The sequence below is a fragment of the Pelodiscus sinensis genome, chromosome 2, assembly GCF_049634645.1.
Source record: "Pelodiscus sinensis isolate JC-2024 chromosome 2, ASM4963464v1, whole genome shotgun sequence".
NCBI lineage: Eukaryota > Metazoa > Chordata > Testudines > Trionychidae > Pelodiscus > Pelodiscus sinensis.
The window spans coordinates 239,889,458-239,896,233 of NC_134712.1; the positions used below are offsets into that span (position 1 = coordinate 239,889,458).

The 6,776-nt window shown below is 52.5% G+C and overlaps 1 protein-coding gene across 3 annotated transcripts in view; it reads right to left on the bottom strand.

Annotated features, from left to right (window-relative positions):
- DNAJB6 (DnaJ heat shock protein family (Hsp40) member B6) overlaps nt 1-2,715 on the bottom strand; it is a 99,466-nt gene extending 96,751 nt beyond the window's left edge. For all 3 annotated transcript variants that reach the window (XM_075922747.1, XM_075922748.1, XM_075922746.1), the window contains exon 1: nt 2,583-2,715. The gene's annotated coding sequence lies outside the window, so the exon portion shown is untranslated. The remainder of the gene's footprint in view (nt 1-2,582) is intronic.
- Between the last annotated feature and the right edge of the window lie 4,061 nt (nt 2,716-6,776).

Consider the following 6,776-nt stretch of genomic DNA (forward strand, 5'->3'; position numbering starts at 1 on the left):
AATCTTACGAAGGGGTCAGCAGGGAATGGCGCAGCAAGGGGTGAACCCTCCGCCGTTTTGCAGGGAGCCAGGAGAAAAATCAATCTTGCAGTCACTTAGGCTATCAGAGCAAGATCTTTTAATACAGATTTAACCTTTCTACTCCAGCACCCTCTGGACCCGACCAGTGCTGAACCAGACAATCTTCCAGACCACAGAAGGTCAATATTGTCTAGCAGCATTACCAGCACTTCTACTTACTGGGATGGTAGGTGACATTTAGGGATAAATTGGAGCTGAACAGCAGCACAGGATAGTGAGACAGGACTGGTGGCTATAAACAAACTTGATGGGACCATGGGAAACTTGGCCACACACATAAGTGGACATCCGACCAAAATCATACCAGACCAGAAAATACCAGATGAAAGGTTCAACTTGTAGAATGCTGTATAATACTATTTTATGAAATTTTGACTTTACTGCAACTTGTTAAGCAACAGGAAGTGAAAGATCCCTGTTGTTCTGATGTCTAGATTTCAAGATATTTGTGTTTTCACTGGATGTTGATGATTTTCTTGACACAAAACAGGGGACCATGACATCAGCTACAACAAAGCTGAATTCAGATACAAAAATTGAAAAGAGAATTGAAAACAAAATGATGTAAACATCTGATAAGAAGGACTCTGTGGTTATAGTCAGAGCTAACAGGGGCTCTCAAATATTATCTATACAACCAAAGTTTAAGTAAATTGTTAATTTTTTATTCTGCAGATTTCTGAAAGTCACAAGGATCCTAGCAATAAGATTAGTAAATCAGTGTACACTGAAATGTGAATCTTTAACTAGTGGGGGCGAGAGAAGCTCTCCTCTTGCTGTGGGAAGGCAACTGCACCAGCACCAAGGGGGAACCACTGCAAACAGGGCTGCTCCAACATCCCTGCCAGAACAGCTCTGTTGGTGGCAGCCCAACCACCCTCTTCAATCCGCTAACTAGTTAAACAATAGAATTAACCGGTTAATCAATTCAACATGATTTTACATCCCTATTGTATACAGACTTCAGCAGACAATTTAGTTGGCCCAGTAAGCTAACATAGGAACTTGGCAGTTATGTTACCTCCCAACCTGGAGACAAACACCTTTTGTAACTAGAGTTACATAACTTACACCCCCAAAATGGAGCAAAAATCCAACCCAATATGATTATTCACTCCTCAGCAATACACTTTGCTAAAGGACCATATAATCAGAACATAGAAATCTAACAGAGCCCAAAGCCATTCCAATCACTCATACAAGTCAAAAAATGTGTCCGACATGCCCCCCCCCGACATTCTATCCACAAGACAGACAACAGACCTACTATGCCAGATCACAAGCTTGACCATGTGCATTTAAAACCTTATTACACAAGTTTAGCTTCTATAACTTTCATCTTGGTCCAGTTAAAACAATGCTCTGCTACTAATACACTACTGTAGGTATCTACCATTTAGTGTTACTAGTTAAAACATATTGAGAAATGGCTTCAAGGATCCTAATACCTTGGGAACAAGTTCTTCTGGCCTCAAAGAGGAAACCAGCTTGCAGACAAGTCAACTTCAAACTACATTATCAGTGACCAAACTGAAACTAGTTTTAAGTGTTATAACCAGCAAGATGACCAGAGACTCCACTTCCCCACTCACTGTCATCTCAGAAGTCCTGCATGCAGCAGTGACATGAACTACCTACTTCCCCTTCACAGGGAATATTGTCTGTGTGAAACCTGGCAATTTCACATTCACAACATCCAAAAGCCCCTCACCTTTGCACACAACACACTGGGCTGGAAGAAACTCACAGCGCATGAAAGTTTTACTGTAAACAGCAGCTAATGCAGGACCCCGGAATTGGCATGTAGTGCAGTAGCTGCTTTCCTTGCTTGCTTTTGTAAAAACACACTACTACGGGCCATCATCACCCATCATAAGCTTGCAGCAAAGTCACAGTAAAGAGAAGGCTGCACAGTAGTTTTCACAACGTTAGAGCGCGCTGGGAGTTTTCTAAGCTCTCTCGCCCCTCCCGCATCTCCCCAGCAGCGTTTGATCGCTCGGAGCCATCTGACTTGGCCTCGTTGCGAGGGATCAAACACGAGCCATTTCCTTTGCTCAGAGCCGCGGCGCATCTCCAGGACGCCCAGCGGCCGGTCACGATAATCGAGCCGCCAGGGCCCTGCCTCGCTCGCCGCCGTCCCCAAAGCAGGAAGCCCAGCGCTGCACCCGTTCCCTTCCCACCGCCGCCGACTCAGCCCCGAACGCGGGCCAGAGCTAAGCGCCACCCCCGGCGTCCCGCAGCGCCCCCACAGCGGGCGAGGGCCCGGGCAGCAGCCTCCGCTCCCCCACCCCCGCCCGCCCTTCCGCGCTCCGTCAGCCCCAGCTCTGCGCCACCAGCGGGGGGGGGGGGGGAGCGAGGAGCTGCATTACCAACAACACGGTTGCTGGGGGCGAGAGCCGGCCTCACATTCCGCCCCCCCCAGACCCGACGGAACCCCGGCCCCCGCCAGCACGGTACCGCCGCCCCCTCAATGCCCGATCCCCGACGAGCCTCTGGCTCACCCTGCACGGCCGCTGCGCTCCCTTCTCCCCGAACAGCAGCAGCGATTACAAAAGCGTCGGCCGGCCACGCACAAACAGAAATTGCGTCGCACGCCGAAACGTCACTTCCGCTAACGCCCTCTATTTCCGGACGTTTCTGGAACGGTCTCTCCCTCTCCCCTGGCGGCGGAAGCGCGGGGGAGAGGGCGGCGCCGGGAGAGCGAGCGAACGAGCGGTGGCGCCATCTGCTGGCCGCAGGCAGCGCGCCTGGCGGCTGAGTTGTGGCGCGGGAGACTTGACCGGCGCGGGAGCCCAGGCGGGGCCGAGGCCGTGAGGGCCCGTCTCCGCGCGCGTCACAGGCCCCGCTCGGGTGAGCCGGTGCCCTGGTTTCACGGGCGGCCCAGCACTTGGGGCTTTGTCCGATAGCGGCGCTGTCGCTGTTCTGCCCCGCGCGCTCCCCCGTCGGGGAAGGCACTTGCTGCCGGGCGACTTCGAGCGCGTGACGCCTCGTTCCCTGCGGGCAGGGCCGCTCTGGCGATAAAAGCTTCCGTTGTCTCCCCGGCAGGTGGAACTAGCGGTGTTTGCACAGCGCCCCGGGCCGCCGCTGTCCTCCCAGCGGGGCATTGATGCGCCAGAGGCACTGAGCATAATTCATGGGGCAGGGTGGTTCCCCCAATCTGCCCCTTATTGCCTACAGAGGGGACCCCCCCCCCATTTGTCATGATGTAGTTGGGCCACTACTTCCGAGCATTTGGGGTCCGGGTCCATTGTGGGAGTTACAGGAGCATTGTCAGTTCCTCTTGCCTCTGTAAGGGGCAGCCCTCTGCCGTAACTCGCTTGTGAGCTTCCCATTTCATTTCTTTTTTTGGTTCCTCCAGCACGAATTTCCTCCATGCTTCTGCTCTCAATGTCCCTCTAACACCTTTAACCAAATGGATACCCATATCTGCATCTGATACCCATATTCATATCCATTTCTTCCTCTAACGTGTGCCAACAATGCCCCACTGCCATATACATTGGCCAAACCGGACAGTTCCTACATAAAAGCATCAATGGCCACAAATCAGATATTAGGAATGGCAACATACAAAAACCTCTAGGGGAACACTTCAATCTCCCTGAACACACAACTGCAGATCTAAAGGTAGCCATCCTACAGCAAAAAAACGTCAGGACCAGACTTCAAAGAGAAACTGCTGAGCTACAGTTCATCTTCAAGTTTGACACAATCAACTCTGGATTAAACAAAGACTGTGAATGGCTTGCTAACTACAAAAGCAGCTTTTCCTCTCTTGGAATTCACAGATCAGCTACTAGATCAGCTACTAGAAATGGGCCTCATCCTCCCTGATTGGATCCACCTTGTCATCTCCAGCCTGATTCTGGCCTGCATATTTATACCTGCCTCTGGAAATTTCCACTACATGCATCTGACGAAGTGGGTCTTTGCCCACAAAAGCTTATGCTCAACACTTCAGTTACTCTATAAGGTGCCACAGGACTCCTCGCCGCTTTTACAGCTTCAGACTAACACGGCTACTCCTCTGATACTTGACTCCATAAAGAGTCTCTGTATTATTTTAAAATGTTATTCTAGTGGATGCTGAAATCTTTTGAGTGGACTGTGCTGTGGGCTGAAATCACTGAAAAGCTGGCATCACAGAGAGCTGAAATCACTAGGTTTGGCCTAAAGCCCAAATCCATCCCAAGGCTGGCTAGCAAGGGAGGTGGCCAGGGGGAGCAGTGGCAGGTGGCCAGTGGAGTGGCTGGCGGGAACAGCACAGAGGTGGCATTGCCACATGCTTAATGAATGGAGATATCAGGATGATGTACCACTGTGCAGACTCTGGGTCTGCACTGACTGGACAGAGCCATGAGTGGGATATTTGAAGGGGTGGGGGGAACACACTATGAGTTGGGGGATGAACTAAAGACCTTTAAGCAGAAGACTGTTCCCTGCAGACTCTGGGGATGGGATCTTGATTACGGGTTTTCTTTTTTTATGTGTGTACCTGTAGGTTGATGCGAGATTACTGTTATTAAACAGACTGTTGCTATTTCTGACTCAGTGTTTGCAAGAGGGGAAGAAGTGCCTCTAAAGACGACCAGTGAATAGGTTGGAATTTTCCCAGTTTACCGGGTGGGGACTCAAGTCATTTTGGTTATCTTGTTGAAAGAACTTCTCTAGATACTGAACCCAGTCCTGGCTACCGACTGCTACCAGCAGAAGGGCTACATGAAAAACTACTGTTTCAATTCCAGGTATACCCTGTCTGAATCCACAGGTCCTAAAATCACTTTCATTTTTTTAATACAAATAATCTAACAATGACACTTTAAGAGCCAATATATTGAAATCGGGGCAGTTTTGAGTACCACAGGCACAAACCCAACAGCCATAGCCAGAATCTCCTTTTTAATAACATACAATTCTGGGAAGTCACCAGGGCTCTATTCTGTTACATAGCCGACAACTGCGGGAATTATTCCGACATCACTGCCTTCATTACTTCCTTCACCCAGTCCCAGCCAGTAGCAACAATGCTGTTCCATCTAACCTTCCTCTAGTACTGCGTATTACTGCCTAGTCAGAAGCACTAGCACAGGCCTGGGCTAAAACCTTGTAATATGTTGACCTTCTGACAGTTCGCGATATCACCTTCACCATCCAATCCAGACGTGTCTCTTTCTAGGGGTCTCCATAACTGACCAGATGCCCATACCTGATCTGGAAATCTCAGTAATGTTTTGCCTTATCTCCCTTTCTAGTTGTGGGTCATCTTGGTCAGGTTCTTTATTTGTTACCACCCTTCTGATAAGTGAAGCCATGGGATTGAACTGTTGCGCTTTTAATTTCAATGCCTGCAATTTCCTTTGCTGGTGGGGCTGTGCAGAGAGAGGGGCTTGCCTGTGCAGAAAGCAACCAAGGCCCAGCTGATTGCCCAGCTGGAAGAGAATGACCAGCCACAGGGCCAGGATCTTGTCCTCAGGGGAAGCAGCCAGACCCCCCCTGAGAGTGTGTCAGGCTCAGAGAGGGGGAGGAGCGCTGGAACCCACCGGAGAGATGAGACAGCATCTCCCAGGAGGCCTGCAAGCCGTAGCCCATCTAGGGCAGGGGCCAGCCCAGCGGAGCTGCAGCGGCTGGAGATCCAGCTGCGGATCAAGGAATTGGAAGTAGAGGACCGAGAGAGGGACCGCCAGGACCGAGAGAGGTAGCGACAGCATGAGCTGGCCATGGCAGAGCGGAGAACCGGCGGGGCACCGGCTGTGCCAAGTGCCGATGGGCCCCAGGGTCCCGGGACTGCCAGACGCTTGGAGAGGCTCGTGGTGGCCCAATTGAAGGACATGGGCGACAGACGGGTTCCTCAGCTCCTTTGAGAGGGCCTGTGGACTGCAACGGGTTTCCCCAGCTGACTGGCTGCAGGAGCTCATCCCCGCACTGAACCAGGAGGCAGCCGGAGTGCTCAGTCAGCTGGAGGACCTACAGCCAGGGGATTACAGCCGAGTCAAGGAGGCCCTGCTGCACAAGTTCGGGCTGACCCCCGAGATGTACAGGAAGAAGTTCCGGGGGGTACAGAAAGGGCCACGGGAGACCTATGTGGATCTGGCCTCCCGCCTGTCGCAATACGGCCGCAAGTGGGTGTCTGGAGTCGGAGCCCAGACCGCAGAGGAGCTGCTCAAGCTGGTCCTGATGGAGCAGTTCTATGAAGCGTGCCCACCCAAACTGAGGCTGTGGCTCAAGGACCAGATTCCAGAGAACCCCCAGGAGGCTGGGAGGCTGGCGGATGAGTTCACGGAGAGCCAGTCCGGGTGTGAACGGGAGTCCCGGAGAGAAAGGGAACCGCGCAGAGACCGGATCTCGGCTGAGCGACCGAGGGAGTCAACTACGGGGCGAGACCAAGGAACAGGTCGTCTGTGCCCCAGAGAGCCAGCCAGGGCCTGGACAGAGACAGCCCAAAGCCTAACTTGCCATCGCTGTGGGCAAAAAGGCCACAAGAGGGCTCAGTGCACCAGGTCCCAGGACCGGGGACTTTCCAGGGTTAACTGGCTGGGGCGGGAGGAAGGGCAGGCTGCCCCAGAGGCAGGGGCTGGCAGGCAAACCTCAGCTCAGAGAGAGGGGAAGGATGCTCAGTGCACCTCCCCTGGGAGGTCTGATTCTCAGGAGGCGGATTTCTCCGTGTACCGGGTGGGGGCAGGACGGCCCCTGCGGAG